At 45.2% G+C, this 17,313-nt stretch overlaps 1 non-coding gene across 1 annotated transcript; it reads right to left on the bottom strand.

The window, feature by feature from the left end:
* Positions 1–16,113: 16,113 nt before the first annotated feature.
* On the bottom strand, positions 16,114–16,186 carry TRNAV-AAC (transfer RNA valine (anticodon AAC)). Its single transcript has one exon. It is a non-coding gene; the product is annotated as a tRNA-Val (tRNA).
* Between the last annotated feature and the right edge of the window lie 1,127 nt (positions 16,187–17,313).

Below are 17,313 nucleotides of genomic sequence, written 5' to 3'. Positions count from 1 at the left end.
ACTTTTTTCAGGGCTTGTCGCATGAGCGTGTGCAGCTCGCAGCCAGTGCAATTTCTCGTGAAAAACTAGGCCACGGGTATCTTGAACGAAACTGAAAGGCCGTTGAGGACGAAGCACAGAAGTGAGTTGGCCAGCCCAGACTCATTTGTTATTTCCTTGGCAAAGCTCCCACCATAGTCTACTTCGCCGATGAAGGCGTCCCTTTGTTTATGGTAAAGTAGCCTCTATTTCACGCGCATTTCGTCTACAATTAACGAGCACGCTCTGGCTTGCGATGAGGGATGAGAAGCGAGCTCGGTTGAAAGCCTTTGCTTCACGAGTTCCATCAGGCCGATTTCTCCACGTGATGAGCCCATAAAACGCTCAAGAGTGCTTCGAGTGGGCAGCTGGAGAATGAGTGTAGTCCTTGTGTGCTCGTATGCGCGAGTCGAGAAGTTACGTAAAACCACAGCATGGCGAACCGTCAGATCGGACCACGTTGGTTTCTTTTGCCCGAAAGTCTTCACTTGCTCTACTAATACTGACGCAGCCAAGTCTTTCTCCTCCGCTTTCTCGACAACTTGGAGAAATGCATGAACAAAGCACTCTTCCTTGAGCTTTTCTATTTCCTGTTTGCAATTGTCGACGGTATTCTTGGGCCGCTCAAAACGCGCGTCGAAGGCTCGTTCTTTGCATCGCCACTTTCGTTTGTCCACTGTCGAAACCGAGAATTGTGAGAACACCTGCACTGCTCTGTGCATCTGCGCAGTCGTGGTGACGCAGAGCTCGCTAGGGCCGTTTTTCACTGGTGGCAACGTTTCGGTAGCGGTGCAGTCCACAGGTGCCAAATCTTCAAAGGCGACGTCGACGACCGGCAAGTCGTCGAGTGGATGCGTACACGACTCCATTTGGTTGCCATCAATGACTGCTCGCCGCTTCGGCGGTGGGGGGCCGGCTATAGCGTAGCAGCCTCGCGCTTTTGCTCTGTTGCGTCGCTTCTCTCTCTTATTTTAGGAGGCTGAAAGTACGCCGGATATTCTTCGAAAATGCTGGCGATAGCGTCTTTCTTAAGTTTCCGAATTTTACAACCTTCCTTGAAGTCAGCGGAATTGAAGTGTCGGCTGCATACAGTCGAATAGAACGACGTCGTATTCGGTGGCCACTTTCCACGAGAAATGACTTTTAGCCATTTTGCGCACTGTTCCGGATCGCTTGGTATTTCGTGGAACGACATGCCCGGCGTTGGCACACAGCAGTGCGCCATCTTGTCGGGCGCAGGAGACCACAACCGATTCCACACTGCGGGTAGACAAATGGTTGGGCATAAAAGAGAAAGTATAACACAAAGAAACGATAAGATCTATGCATCGTAAATCACTGACTTTATAGTACTACCGCAATACACGTTGCAATGACGCCAACAACTAACACGTGGTCGCGGAATATTTAGTAAACAAACGGTCGCTTCACTTGTGTGCACTGCTCACAAGTTCGGTCATGCATCCCTGATATTTCAAGAAAAAAAATATAAACATGCTGCTGTCACAAAACGCACATGCTTACCTGCAACCAACACGACGGAAGTCGCACAGCTCTTGCTTGACGGATCGGTTTGAGTACTTCGATGCGCCTCGACGCATAGCTATGTCTGGTATGCGAGAGCAAGTATTTTAACATAGATGGATGGATGTTATGAGTGTCCCCTTTGGAACGGGGCGGTGTGTTACGGCACAAAGCTCTTGCTATTATACTGCCTAATATCTTACCTAGATCATAAAAAAAGAAAAAAACAAGATGAACTCCCACAACCAAATTTCCTGATCCCCTATTGTGAACTTTGCTTTCGTACGTCTCCGTTATTTTGTCGTTTCCTTGCTGTTCTTCCACCAATCTTCCTGTCGCCTCTTACTTAAGTATTTTATTATGGATGGATGGATGCATGTTATGAGCGTCCCCTTTGGAACGGGGCGCTGGGTTGCGCTGCCAAGCTACTGCTATTATACTGCCCAGTGTCCTACCTAGGTTCAAAAATAGATAAAAACCAATATGAACTCCCACAACCAATTTTTCTGAACACCTATTGAGAACTTGGCTTTTGTACGTCTCCGTTTTCTGTCGTTTCCCTACTTTTCTTCCACCAATCTTCCAATCGCCTCTTACTAATCTCTATTGCGGACATGTTTACTTTTCCCCTGCTCTCGCTGAACCCCAGGGCTTCAAGGAGGCCAGTGGTGCCTAAATCGACCACTGGGCAGACGTCTTCACATTCTAATAAAGCATGCTCCATCGTTTCCATAGATTAACCGCAGGAAGCACATGCTTCTTCTTCCTTCTTATATCTCGCTTTATAGGTGCCTGTTCTAAGGCATCCCGATCTCGCTTCGAAAAGTAATGAGCTTCCCTTTGAGTTATCATAAATTGTTTCTTTCCTGATTTCGTGACCGGTTTCTTTTGCATTGCCACCACCCATAAGATTATTTCAGCATCTCTGACTTTCCGCTTGACGTTCCTTCTTGCTGTGTTGCCCACCCTACAGGCCGCATACTTGCTGGTAAGCTTCCTAGTTCTTGTCCTCCACTGTGAATTAATGTTTTTTTCCTGTACAGATACCTCAACACTCTCCCAGCCCATTTGCTTTCTTCCATATTCCTCAGTCATTCTTCATAATCAATTTTACTGCGAGCTTCCCTCACTTCAAAAGTAGTCCGTTCCAGTCCATTAAGTGTGGGGCGCGAGCGCCTCTCGGGGAGAGCCGAGGCATAAATCGAGGAGGAAGGGAGAGGGTAACTTCCTCCATGAGGGCAACGGACGGTCTGCGGGGCACCATTGCGCAGGCATGCAAATGCCAGCCCCAGCGCTAGTTTTCCCATTGGAGCGGAGGTTCCTGTAGTTCGGGGTAGCCGCGGAGAGGCGGCGCTCGCTGCCGACACTATTCCTGTTGCGGAGGAAGGGACTGGCGCGCGCTCGACCAATGGCTTGCCGAGAGACAGCGGGTCCTGCCTCGGGGATCTCGGAGGCAGGGGAACGTCATACAAGCTTGGAGCAGCCGCCGCAACTAGAGCTCGCGGCCGACCCTGGTGGAGAGAAAAGAGGAGACGGGCCGGAACCAGCTTCTCAGCTCACGCGGCAGGCATCTTCTAAAAACCGTGCCATAGCAGTGGGTTGTGCAATGCTATGGCATTCCAGTTACTTGGCCTTCCATGTGCTTGGCGTTCCTGTTACTTGTGCGCTTCAGTGCACGAAAAGACGTTTTGTTAACAAATTAACTCTAACGCCAATGCATTTCTCCGCCAAGTTCGGGAAATTATACCTAAAAACAGGTGTCATCTTTAAAATTCGTTCCAAGTGAATCCGCCTTGCGAACACCACAGCTAGAATTTGTAAATTTTCAATATGGGTCATAATGTAATTAGTTTAAGAACTTAATTGGTAAATTTTTAATAATTAGTCGATTTCGGATCTCAATTCTTTGTGCAAGTATTGTCTGCCGCTTCGAGTAGACCAGCTCATGAACTGGAATTGTGATGTCTGCCACAGGCAACCTTTAAAGAATTTTGAAAGTGTTCGCTGAAACACCCTCTGTATACTTGCGGTGTTGGGCAGCGTCTCACTCACCGCATCTGCAAGCTGTTGTGAAGTCTCAACGCTTTTAAACGTTAAAAAATTGTGTACTTATTCTAATATCGAATCATCATCATCAGCCTGGTTACGCCCACTGCAGGGCAAAGGCCTCTCCCGTACTTCTCCAACTACCCCGGTGGCGTAGACCTGTACGACTTTCATTTTGTACCTCTTATTAAGTTTCACAACAAGACCTGCCACCCTCTCGTTAATGCTATAGAATTCCTGCATGTTACTAGCTATATTCTTATTAATCAGGAATCCGATTCCTAGTTCTCGCCTCTCCGCTAAACCCCGGTATCACAGGACGTGCCCGCTTTTTAGCACTGTATATGCTTCTTTTGTCCTCCTAACTTCACTAAGCCCTATTATATCCCATTTAATGCCCTCTAATTCCTCCAATAGCACTGCTAGACTCGCCTCACTAGATAACGTTCTAGCGTTAAACGTTGCCAGGATTCCAATGCCAGTATTCCAATGGCGGCCTGTCCGTATCCAGGGGTTCTTAGCACCCTCTGCTGCGTCACAGGTCTGACCGCCGCCGTGGTCAGTTACTTCGCAGCTGCTGGGGACTGAGGGCCGCGGTTTCTTTAATAATGATAATAATAATGCCTTTATTTTCCATCCCAAGGATGTGGGAGGGGGAGAGAAAAAGCTAGATATCCAGTTTGACGGGCTCTCGCCTCCCCGATACAATACATGATGTTTAGAAAAAAAAAACGCAAACAGTACAAGCATATGAGTACAGACAAAAAGGAATATCACAAATGGCAATTTTTACAAAAATGTACAATTCCAAAAAACAAAGCGATGTGCATAATATCATGTCGTACATTTCAAACAGAAAGTGCCGCCCTTTCACTTACAAGTGAAACGAAATGACGCAAATCTTTTGACCGGGTGCGCTGGAGATTTAAATTGTAATGTTGGCACAGGTTTAAGAGATGTGGAAGAGTGTTTCTGAGCATATGTTTTCCGTAACCTGTTCTGAATGAATGTATGTGCCAAATATCGGTGTTTTTGGTTGCGTACGCGAAATTTCTTTTCTGCAGTGATGCCAGTTGTGCAATGAACGAGACGTTATTTTTGACCTCGGTAACGTATTTAGTGATTAGGCGGTATGCGTACAGATCATGAATCGGCATTATGTTGTCTTTCATAAAGAGTGGTTTAGATGGGTGGTCATATGCTACATTGTATATTATTCTGAGCATTCTTTTCTGCTGAACGTGTAATTTTCGTAGATTCGTGAAGGATGTTTCCCCCCAGACCAAATGACAATAATTTAGATGCGAGCAGAACAATGAATTGTGAAGTAGCAATTTCACTTTTATAGGGAGGATGTCCTTATGAGTGTAAATCGATCCGATGACACGTGACAGTTTAGATGCTACGTAATTTGTGGGGTCATCGCACGTCATTTTCTCATTGAAAAGTACACCTATTACTTTAAAGGAATTTACTATCTCTATTTTAAAATTATTAAGAGTGATATCATCGTTAATATAAACATCCTTGTTTTTTGGACGGTAAATAATGGCCTTTGTTTTGGAAGTGTTAATTTTTAGAGCGTTATATTTTGTCGACTTCTCAAGCTGCCTAAGTGCTGTATTTGCTTTCATGATCACGTTCGAGGCAAACGGGGATGTAAAGAATAAGCTGGTGTCATCAGCATATATGACCATTTTTATTTCTCTGTCTATTCTATTCATATATTCATATAATATATATTCATATATTCATTTATCCTATTCACATAGGAGGTTGTGGCCAAGTACTGCACCAGGGTGGCCAATCCTGCTCTGGTGAGCAGGATTTTCCTATTATTATCGAATAATAATAGGAAAATTCGAATATTTGACTAGTTTCCTTGTTGTGTTTATTTGACGATGCAAGCATGGATACATCGTGAGCCGGGGGCAACTTCGTGAGCCGGCAGCAACCAAATCGCTGCGACGGAAATCGCGCTGCCGCATACATACAATGTTTACACAATACTGGCAGTGTTTGTGTGGGGTTCAAGCGATTGGAGCGCATCAGTCGCCCTCATCTCTTTCGTTCCGTTAGAAGTGGAGGATTAGGTCTGTCACATTTGTTCATTAGGCAGGTTGTGTCGAGGTTTTTTTACTTACCAGACCAAGAGGACCCATTTTTGTTAACTATGTTTCAAGTAACGCTGAGCGAAGCTACATCTGAAGTCATGGTATCGTCTCGTCGGTGCATTCAAGGCAGAGTGCGTGGTTTCCTAAAAGGAGTAGCCTAGACTTTTCACCTGTTGGAGCTTCGGTTTTCCATGCAATAACATAGGGTACCACGAAAGCGCTGCTTATATAAGGGCCTGATATAGACCCAATGCTGCAGGTGTCAATGTATCACTCGATGTTCTGCACTGGACCTAAAATATACACTCTAAAAAGAGTAAAATGAGTGCCAGTACACCCGTCGGTTAAAATCCTTTTTCCAGCTCCACACCAATACTTCACCTGTGAATCCATGGCTAGAGGAAAAAGGACTTTCTGTGTATAATTGGAGCTTCAACTGTTTTCTATACCGAAAACCCGAAATAGTCGCACACATATTTCTTGACTGCTAGGATGCTGTATTCCAGTGGGACATCTTACAGAGAACCCTAAAGAAGGAATTGCCGATTACGCTATATGGGCTTCGTTTGTTGCCTATTCTAAATGAAGACACCGTACCGTATGACATGTTCATGCTGTTATCCTCACATAGTTTATAGAAAACTATAATGACCGTGAGACATGCCGAAATAAACGCCCGGCCTGTTAGAGAATACTTCATCGAAAGCATTTGTTAGATTAAGGAAATCTATAATTTGCAAAAAGAAAAACCAACATGACTGAGCTTGCGAACTTCAAGCGTTTTTAGCCCCCGTGACCGCCAACCAATGGCAGATATCTTTATCGTGACTGTCATGTATTGTTAAAAGGTCTTCTTTTGTGGGTCGCTATGTCGGTAAATAAAGGAAGAAAAGTGCCCGTGGTATGAAACAACCACGGGCACTTTTTTTTCTTTATTACCGACTTGGCGACATACAAAAGAAAACCTTTTAACAATACATGACAGTCACGATAAAAATATCTGCCATTGGTTGGCGGTTTCACGCCTGTTTTTCTTTCGAAACGGGGACCATCCATTTTTGCGTGAGATGTTGCAACTCCGTTTAGTTCATCATGTTCCTAATATAGTAGTGTCATCAAATGCCGAAGGTACCCCACAGGCTCCTTGGGGCTTTCTCAAGGAGGTTGTTGACACATTTCTTTTCTTGAAAGTTACATTCAGCCTGGGGGGAGTACGTGTTCACTGCGAGTGGAAAAGAAATTTCTGCTGCACTGGTGGACTCTATTTTCCCAGATCCTTTGTATCGTGCACCTTATTTCAGCCGACCTCTTCAGTATGTACTTAAGCGCGTCCGAAAAATGTGTGTACCTCCTGGAGTAAAAACATTTTCCTTTAAATTACATTCGGAAACACTCCCTGTTAAAAAATGGCTGAATTCGAGGGGTTGCTTTGTGCCGTGGTCAACAAACTGTCGATCGGCTCTGTCCACGTGCCGAAACCATAGATTCATGACTGTAGGGACGCTGCATTTTTTTGGGACATTCTCCAACGGATGCTTAAAAAGGACTTTGACATGACTCCATATTCAATTAGGTTTCTAGCGTTTAAGGTTACGGGTGGTCCTCCCTATGACAGTTTCATAGTACTTGGTTTATATAGCCTATGGATAAGTAGACTGTGCGATCACCATGCCGAAAGCCCGCGATCTACAAAATCCTTCTTTCGCGAAATTGCTGCTTATGTAAGAAGTGTCTACGCTGCGCAGGAACCTCCGCCAGACTGGATGCACTTGTTGGATGCATGTGTGTGTTTGCCTGAGTTTTAAGTGTGTAGTTGTGTCCACTTTGTAATACACATTCAGTTGTGTTTTCCATGTAATAAGAAGAAAGTGCCCGTGGTATAGTGGTTATGACATCCGCCTAACAGGCGGATGGGCACAGGTATCGAACCTTTCCATATTCCTTGCGGGCAGTTTTTTTTCTTTTTTCTTGTTTTTGCTATTGCTATTTTTTGAATGAATCAGCACGAATGTTTGCAGGCCACCATACGATGGATGGACGGATGAATGGATGTTATGAGCGTCCCCTTTGGAACGGAGCTGTGGGTTGCGCCACCAAGCCCTTGTTATTATACTGCCATAATGTCCTACCTAGGTTAAAGAATAAAAAAAAACAATATGAACTCCCACAACCAATATTTCTGATCCCGTAATGCGAGCTGTGCTTTTGTACGTCTCCGTTTTTTGTCGTTTCCCCATATTTCTTCCACCAACCCTCCAATCGCCTCTTACTAATCCCTATTGCGGACATGTTTACTTATTCACTGCTGTCGCTGAACCCAAGGGCTTCAAGGAGGCCAGTGGTGCCTAAATGAACCGCTGGGTAGACGTCTTCACTTTCTACTAAAACATGCTCCATGGTTTCCCTAGCTTTACCGCAGCAAGCACATGCTTCTTCTTCCTTATATCTCGCTTTATAGGTGCGTGTTCTAAGGCACCCCGATCTCGCTTCGAAAAGTAATAAGCTTCCCTTTGAGTTATCATAAATTGTTTCTTTCCTGATTTCGTTTTTTTCCGCTTAAGTAGTTACTTATAGCAGGTTTCTTTCCCATTTCCGTCACCCATGAGATTATTTCAGCTTCTCTGACTTTCCACTTGACGTTCTATGTTTCTGTGTTGCCCACCCTACAGGCCGCGTACTTGCTGGTAAGCAGTTTTTTTTCCTGCACTGTGAATCAAAGTTTTTCCTGTACAGATACCTCAACGCTCTCCCAGCCCATTTACTTTCTTCCATATTCCTCAGTCGTTCTTCATACTCAATTTTACTGCCAGCTTCCCTCACTTCAAAACTAGTCCAGCCCATATCACGCTGCACAGCTTCATTTGTAGGCTTCCCGTGAGCGCCCAGTGCGAGGCGACCCACTGACCTTTGGTTCCCATCGAGTCCTGATTGTACCCTTGATTTAAAGCAAACAACCACATTTCCAAAAGTAAGTTCTGGAACCATTACACCTTTCCACATACCTTGGAGCACCTCGAACCTATTGTATCCCCATAGCACTATGTGCTTCATTATGGCTGCATTTCTCTTCTCCTTCACTGTTATTGTTTTTTCCTGCTTCCGTATATCTATTGCCTTCGTTTATCCATCGAGGTATATATAATATATGACCCTAGGTATTTCCTGGCCCTGTATCGCCACTGTCTGTTCACTGTTTTCATTGAATACCATAACACCTGATTTTCTAACACTAAATCTCAAACCTAAATTGTTGCCTTCCTGTCCACAGATATTAGCCAGACGTTGCAAATCACTTTGCTTGTTAGCTAGCAACACAATGTCATCCGCATAATATAATACTGGAAGTCGCTGCTCTACTGCTGTACCGCCTGTTTGTATGAGAGATTAAACCCGATGTTACTTCCTTCTAGCGCCCTCTCCATCCTCACCATGTGCATCATAAACAGGCAGTGGGGATAAAAGATACCCCTGCCTCAGTCCCTTGTTGATACGAACTTTCTCCTCGTTCCTCATCCCTTCCCAAACGGTACGCAAACGCTACTTTCTAGGTAAATCTCTTTCAAAAGCTGTAGACAATCGACACCTAAGCCTTCCCCTTCCAGAATATCCCACAAAATGTTGCGGTCTACTAATTGTCATAGGCTCCTGTAATGTCTAAAAAGGCCACATATAACGGTCTGCTTTCTATTTTTGGTATTTCAATACACTGGGTAAGAACAAATAAGTTATCATCTAAACGCCTACCTATTCTGAAGCCATCCTGAAGTTCTCCCAAAATGTCATTATTCTCTGCCCATGCTTGAACCTTTAATTTGATTGCCTGCATTGCTAGCCTGTATATTACCGATGCAATGGTCAACGGTCTATACGAGTGAATTCTATCTTTCTCACCCTTACCTTTATAAATTAAATTCATTCTACTTTGTCGCCAACTGTCTGGTATTCGTCTATCTTTCAAAGTTTTTTTCCACTGCTTTCACCAGAGCTTCTTTACTTTTTGGTCCTAGTTCATTAATCAGCCTAACGGGAACCTCGTCTAGCCCTGTGGCTGGCGCTTAGGAATTTTCTATTCGGCTTTCTTCCAGTTGAAATTTGTCAGCACCAGCTCCTTTTCCACCTGGGTCTCTTTCGTGCTCTGTTTTTCTTCAAATACAATCTCGTCATTGCCTTGGAAACAGTCGGCTGTTATTTTTTCCCAGGCATCACACCAGCAATGGTCCAACCATGGCCCAATGCTGGCAGAAACTGGTACCAATATTGGACCAACGTTGGCATATTGGCAAAGTGCAACCCAATCCAATGCTGGCCCAGCGTTAAAGCCAAGATTGGACCAATGTTATGCCAATGCAGCAGCCATTATGATGCCAGCGTAGGACCAGCGTTAAAGCCAAGATTGGACCAATGTTATGCCAATGCAGCAGCCATCGTGCTACCAGCGTGGGACCAGCGTTAAAGCCAAGATTGGGCCAATGTTATGCCAATGCAGCAGCCCTTGTGCTGCCAGCGTAGGGCCAGTGTTGAGCCATATTGTTGCCATTTTAATGCTAGCTTTGAGCTAATGCACTTTGCATGACGAATATTTTAGATACGCTGGCTCTAGAGCACGCAGCCATTCTTACCGCAAACCTTTCGCTAGAGGCATTTTTAATAGCAATTGTCCCCATTCCGTCTTCCTCAATAATAGCTAGGAAAGCTCGACAAAATGATGTCAAGAAGCAGAAGTCATCTATATTTGCAAATAATAATGAAAGGATACTGAAATTGACTTTTATGACAGTTTATTTGCGAATAAATGTTCACAAACAGGCATTTTCCGTGGACCTGGATGGGTGACGCTCGGTTATCTTCAAACAATTTATTTATAGGCACTGCCCTCAGGACAGGAATTGGGCAAGGTGCCGAGGACGGTAGGCTGGCCAGGGGTTTCAGGGCAGGGAGCTGACGTCGGTAGGCAGGTTGGACAGTGCTTGGATGACGGCGGGCTGATCAAGCCCCCGAGGACCACGATAACGCGGTGGTTTCGTTGAAACTGCTACCATTTCCCATAGCCACTTCACCATTACTTGGAGATGCTTGCACTGTAAAATAAAAAGAAACATTAACAGAGATGTTGGTATAACAAATGTATGTGGCAGTGTTTTCCTTTGAAAAATCGCCATACCGCAACAATATTATGAGTCTGAGCAGAGAGGTCGAAGGGGTGAATCAAGAAACTTTCTTGCAAGATTTGTCAGGTAACACTTTTTCATCTATCGACATATATGGCATATTTCGTAGGTGTAACAGAATATTTAGAACAAACTTAAAATGCGCAGGATCCGTCCGCCTTGTTTACACCCCACACCTAGTCAGCGTAGCACTTTATAATTAAAAAATTGCAGCAAAACCTGTTACAGCACAAAAAGCCTAGTTTCAGACTGTCTAGGCAGAATGCGGTCGTCGCGCGAAATTTTTTATGTGGAAACCGAGAAGTTCCTTCAGGAAACACTAGCAAAAAAGGCATTTATTATACGAAAAGAAAGAAATACTGCCGGCTGGAAATGATGCTTGACCTAGAACAGTGAGAAGAAGCGCGGTTCCTCGGTATCACTAGCTAGCAGGATCAGGCCGCGCGCATGGCTTGATAAAATCATAGTCCTGGAGTTTTGGGTTAACTTCACAGAGATTTACACGTGTTATACTCCGGGCACTATTCAAAGGCTGCGAATAAAAAAGAGCTATGTAATTACAGGCACTCTACATTAGCCAGGGCTGTTTCAGTAATATATATACCGCCTCATATTGATTGGGTGATATTGCTCCCTATAAAACTTATACATGCGCAAAACAAATGCACTCACCATTGTAAGATCCACGCTTCTGTTTATCCGAGTTCATCCCACATCGAAGACGGTGGCCACGAGCGCCGACTTTTTTTCTGGTTGTTGTTTCGCCTATATTAATTCTAACACTCACAAAAATTCGTGGCCACTTTGCTGTGTATTTCAAGATGTAGGCTTCTCAGTAGGAATGACGACCGCAAGCGAGCATTTTTCACGATAGGAGTGCGCTGGCGAACACGGACAAGACGGCAAGCACTCGGGCGGTGTTGCACCCAGTCGGCGTGCTAGCGATGCATAGAAGGAAAGAGTGAAAGGAAAGGGTGAATGAAGAAAACGGTGTAAACACCACTTTCCCCCGCTGGACCTAGCCCGACCGCGTTCCTTCGGCGGCAGCGACGGAGGGAGACAAGGAGGACAATAGTGACCCCACTGCTTTTCCCCGTATTCCGAGAGCAGTCAATTCGACACAGCAGCTTATAGCTGCCTGAGTGCTTGGCTGATAGCTTTGACCAGGTGCACGTGGATGCGTGGGGGAGAGGCGAGTGGGGGCTGAAGGACGAAAAGTTAGGCGGAAAAAAAAAATCCGGAATGCGCCGTGCCAACTACAGGCAAAGACAAGAGGAAAAGCCAAAACGTGCAATAAAATTTTTTTTTCTGTCAGGGGCATTCATACAAGGAGCTTACTAAACATGCACGAAAAAACAAATATATTGGAATAGAAGCATGATGATTCTGTCACCGCAACATGCTATGCATGCTAAACAAACAAGCAAAAGTTTCACTAATACATATGCGCTCCATCTCGATGCAATATAGAACGGTTCCATCAACTCTGTGGGACTGTAATTATCGATTCTCCTCGGAATCCTGATCCTCCAAAGCCGCGGAGCGTACATGCAAAATATACAATGCGCAGACAAATTCGCAATACCGTTGCTTCTTATGGAAAGCTCATGTTCCCATGCACGATCAATAAAGCAGCGGCTAATTTTATGCGACTTCCCCTGCTTGCTACGTGGTGCACTGGCTTTTCTCTTTAGGGGGCGCATTTCGCTGAACGCGAAGTACAAAAATGGCGGTGTACCATGCATGTAGTGGACATGGGAGAGCATATTTCTGGTTCCTGCGCAGTGTGCCTGTGATCAGTGCATTAGTTTTCAAAACACGTTGTTCAATATCAGCAAGTCGTAGAGCACTAAAAACCGATAAGGGGAAAATTGGCTTATTACGGGCCAATGTCCTCCAAAGAAAGCCAACTATTAACCCATATTGGCAAATCCGTTCGAAAGTCGGTCCAATAATTCCCGCCTTGTTGAAAGGCAGTGCCAATATTGTTTACTGACTGTGTATTGTGGGCCAACATTGGATCTCTATCAGAATGGCACAGCCAATATTGTTTACTGACTGTGTATTGTGGGCCAACGTTGAATCTCTATCAGAGTGGCACAGCCAATATTCGCGCTACGCTGTTAACCTTAGGCCATCATTGGGCCAGGATTCAGAATGGCACTGCCAATATTGGAACCACGCTGTTAATCTTGGGCCGTCATTGGGCCAGGAAGTGCCAATATGTTTCCAACGTCGGCCCGACCTGACGTGCCGCCTGGGTTGGATGTAATTTATTGCCGCTTCTCCTTCCACTCTGTTTTCATCTTCGTCTGGGATATGTTGTTGTACTGTTGTTGACTTCCTGCCTAATAAATTTATGTGGCTCCAGAATATTCTAGGTGCGGCCTTCTTTTTCTCACGTATTTCTGACCAACCAACGTTCACTTTCACCTTTTAATTTTGCTTGCACCAGTATTTGAACCATAGACTTTTTCTCCGGGTATATTTCCCATTTATTGGTTACTTCATCCTGCGGCAACTGCGCCTTCTTTGCCTGCCTGTGCTATCGGGATGCTTTCTGTCGTTCGGCGATCGCTCCTCGTATCTTCTTGTTCCACCAGCTTTTCGGTTTCTTTCTTCCTTTGCAACGAACATGTTGTTTCTCTTTCCATATTTCTGTCGTTAGTACACTTAGCTCACTACATTCACACTCTTTACTTGGCCATTTGCCAAGTTCTTCCTCGACTCTATGGCTATATTTGTTATTCGTTCAGCGTTCAAATTTGGACTGGCCATTTTGCACTCCTTGCTATCTTTACCAACTACATATCCCATTTTCAGAATGACGCGTTTATGGTCACTCCCTATGCTGCTATACCCTTCCTCATCAATGATCATTTGTCCCAAATTATAATGAATTCCTTCTGTCATCAGACAGTAATCAATGGTTGATTGCCGGTTTCCCACTTCCCACGTGATCTGCCCTTCACACTTAGGCCCTGTATTCACGATCACGAGATTATGTTGCTCACAAAGGTCTAGCACTGACTTCCCGTTGTTGTCGGTATAGCCATCTGACTCCTGTATGTGGGCATTCATGTCACCTAATAGGATAATTTCAACACCATTCCAGAAACCCTTAATATCAGCGCTCATGCATTCCAATAACTCTTTATTCTTCTCTGTGAAAATTTTTCCGGTCCACAAATACGTAACGCCCAGTCAAGTTTTTTCCCCACTCATTGTACCTGATAACCAAAGATGCTCTTGACATTTTGAATTTACTCTCTTCTATTTGGCTCTCTAATGTAATGTATAAGCATTCCGGCTCCCCGTCTCTTTCTTTCCGACTTAGTTGTGTTGCACCCTTCCCAAACATAATTCTTAATCACTGGCAGCTCTTCCGAGTCTCCGAGGTGCGTTTTTGTAACCACATACACCCCTATTTGTTCTCTATTTAACTGCTCCTCAATCTCTGCCCACTTTTCCTTTCTTCTGCCGTCCTGCATGTTTATGTAGCCTATTGCATGGCGAGCTCGCTTTCTTGCTTTGCTCCTTTTTCTGTTATCGACGGCGATGCTCTTCTGATGTTCCCCTAGGGGTCCTTCTTCATTACTCTCTACTCTGACCTCCTGAGCGCCCGCGGGCCCCATAAAAAAGCAACAGCGCGACCACCAAGTCGCCAGCCCACTTCTCGTGCTAGCCTGTAATTGAAGTGGATCCCGTCTCGTTTAAAACCACCACACCTTCTCACTTCCATGTTTACTTCGACAACATCGAAGCATTTATGTCGGCTCATTTTCCATATCACCTCATTAGCAGCCACTACGGCTCTTTGTACGTGACTGTCACGTACAGGCACCTCCGGCACCGTGCACACCACGATCTGCACCTGAGGGGATAGCTCGCGCAAGTCGTCCACCCCCTTCGCCAAGCGCTGGGCTAGCCCTGTCCCTTTCCTGTTTAGGACGTCATTTAGCCCACCTGCCACTACGACAAGGTTGCGCACGTGGACATTTTCCGCGAGCTTTTCTTTTGCTCGCTCCATGACAGAACCAAGCGTCCGCCCTGGAAATGTCCCTACCGCCACTCTTGTATCGCCTTTCACCCTCTCCACAATTGCTTCTGAGCACCTAGCCAGGTTTGAGTCGCCGGCGAAAATCACCCTTTCCCTCTCCTACCTCTCCCTGCTTCCCTTTGTCCTTTTCGGCGTTATTCCGACTCGACAAGGGGCATTGTCCCTACGCTCCTGCTTTTTCCGCGTGGCAGCCTCAAGGTAGGTGCCGCTCTTTCCAGCTAACCCTTCACCACGTTGCGCGCATTCCAGGTACTTTGCTAGCACTCCCTCTCCTGTCACGTAGGGGGACTGAGTTCCATTGTCACGCACATTCTCGTTCACAATGGCGACCCTGTTCAGCTTTTCCTCGGCTGCTTCAAGTCTTTTTTCAACTTCCTTCCGTGCATCACGTTCCCTATTTAGCTAATTTTTGCGCTCTTCCTGGAAAGCCTCCATTTTCTGCAGCCTAGTATCGACATCACAGTGTGCGCCGGTTGACTCGATTCCCTCACCATTTTCATCCGTCCCCTCATCTGCCTTGTGGGACACCCAGGGCACGGCCTGCTTTCCCGGCTTTCTTGTCAAGTATTGCACATCTTTTTTTCTGATACAAATACTATAATACTATAATAATGCAGAGCACGTACCTTTTAGCAAAAACTGATACGCACAGGATCCAAATCCTCAAAATGTCGCAAAGCAACTCTCACCACTGTTTCAAAAGCAGTCAATGCCGCGGAGACCCAAGGTATGACACGCTCTCGCACATGTTCAACCATGTGGCCGCGCTCTCACTTTCCTACCAAAACACGCATAGTAAAACCACTAATAGCTATTAGTATTGCCACCTCCAAGCTATCATTTAAAGGCTACAAACACTCAACGTCCCACCCAGCTGCACGTGTTGAAGCACGTGTTGAAGGACGCTTTAACGATCCTGCAAAACTAAATGTACACGAAATACACCCGCGTACACGAAATTCGAGAAAAAAAAGCGACCAATTACTATTTAAAAGCAAAAATAATCAGCAAATCAAAAACAGAAGCAAGCTCAAAGCATGCACAAAAACTTATTTCGTCGCCGCCACGGAGCCCCGAAAAGCGCGTCCATTCGCCACAAAATCTCAAGCGGAATCTACCTTCTTTTCAAAGTGCGCACCCTGTTGAAAACGAAAAGAGGGGTGGGGGTGATAAAAAAAAAGCGTGTGCCCGCCAGGGATCGAACCTGGGACCTTCCGCGTGTTAGGCGGATGTGATAACCACTACACCACGGGCACCGTGCAGTTTTGTAGTAGACACACCTAAAAATCGCAACAACAGATTTTTTTTTTTTTGATTGCCGACTAGAATATGCATTGCTAGATTGCTGGGGCGCCATTTTTCACTGGGATGTTCTGCAGAGAACATTGAAAAACCACTTACCCCTCGACCCATATGGAATACGCTTCTTACCGGTTGATACCACCGAGGATGTCCCGTACGACCCCATTATGATCCTGAGCCTCCACGCAATGAGGACAACTCGACTGCACTTTCAAAACGGAGACATTGTTGTTGTTCGACCGGTTCGTGAAAACTTCATTGAGAGTGTTGTGTGTTTGAGAGATTTGTTCAAAGCGCTGCCTGACCCACCACAATGGATGTCCGTATTTGATGAATTGATGTTGTTGAAAAGATTTTAGTACCGTGTTGGCCAAAGTAGGCTCGCACGTTTTATCCTTCGCAACCGCTACTCCTGCTGCATGCGCAGAAAGCGCGGTAAAATCGAATTTTGATGTCTAAATTATTCTGGAGTCCCATACTATGCGGCGTGCCTCATAATGAGTTCCTGGTTTTGGCACGTAAAACCCCATGATTTAATTTTTTTTTTTCATTTCAGTTCGACATGGTGAGGACTAGTACTCCAGCAGTGCGACTTCCAACGGGTGCCTGTGGTACTTTTTCTTTGTTGCCTCTTGTGAAACGTTATGTACCAAAGCCAGGCAATAATCACCATAACGAAAACCAAAATACAATGTACATTTGCTGAATGTGTATTCAACCAGCATCGTGCTGGCTTCGTCTAATCAAAATTCGCGCAAAGCTACCAACGGCTATACTCTTGAGAGCCACTCGGGTGGTTCCGCTGCCGCTTTATGGAGAGCAACAAAATAGTACATGGTTTCCTGCCATTCTCGCGCGCCAAATACAGTGGAGGCCCAAGAGCATAATTAAATCCAAAGGTAGCCCGCATCCTCATTATCTAAGCGTAAGTAACGAATGTCATACGGGTCTAGTGGAACTTCTTTGTTTACTGTCTTTTTTTTTATTATTGCCGGCTTTGCCATACACAAAAAAGGAAACATGTCAACAAGGATTTTGCTAACACGACATATTAATTTTTTTTTTCAATGCTGCAAGTTTA

Source organism: Dermacentor variabilis, chromosome 8 (assembly GCF_050947875.1).
Source record: "Dermacentor variabilis isolate Ectoservices chromosome 8, ASM5094787v1, whole genome shotgun sequence".
Taxonomy (NCBI): Eukaryota; Metazoa; Arthropoda; class Arachnida; order Ixodida; family Ixodidae; genus Dermacentor; species Dermacentor variabilis.
The sequence above is the reverse complement of the archived record's forward strand: the minus strand, read 5'-3'. Positions and strand labels throughout refer to the sequence as shown.